This window comes from Haliaeetus leucocephalus, unplaced genomic scaffold, assembly GCF_000737465.1.
Source record: "Haliaeetus leucocephalus isolate CR32 unplaced genomic scaffold, Haliaeetus_leucocephalus-4.0 Scaffold2, whole genome shotgun sequence".
Lineage (NCBI taxonomy): Eukaryota > Metazoa > Chordata > Aves > Accipitriformes > Accipitridae > Haliaeetus > Haliaeetus leucocephalus.
In genome coordinates, this window is record NW_010972438.1 from 10,947,391 (window position 1) to 10,947,637 (window position 247).

Sequence of the window (247 nt, forward strand, 5' to 3'; positions counted from 1 at the left end):
CCTCGCGCCGCCGCCGCCTCGGCCCCGAGTCTTTTCCCCTCACAGCTCCCTGGGCGCCATCTTACATTCAACCCCCCGCAGCCAATCAGCGCATGGCCCGAGCCTCGCGAGAGCGCGGCTCCCAAGTCCCGCGAGAGCTCGGCGCCCGGGCCCGCCCCGCACCTTAAAGGGGCCGCGCCCCGGCGGGGAGGCGGCGGTGGCGGCCGCCGGGAGGCGTCCTCCACGGGGGACGGGCGGACACGCGCGC

The 247-nt window shown here is 77.3% G+C and overlaps 1 protein-coding gene across 2 annotated transcripts in view; it reads right to left on the reverse strand.

The window, feature by feature from the left end:
* The window catches only part of QRICH1 (glutamine-rich 1), a 52,560-nt gene that overhangs the window by 24,174 nt on the left and 28,139 nt on the right, over window positions 1-247 (reverse strand). The window contains exon 1 of one of the 2 annotated variants that reach the window (XM_010571267.1): window positions 66-92. The exons of the other annotated variant lie outside the window; for it this stretch is intronic. The gene's annotated coding sequence lies outside the window, so the exon portion shown is untranslated. Of the gene's footprint in view, window positions 1-65; window positions 93-247 lie in introns of those variants that run through there. 2 annotated transcript variants of the gene reach the window in all.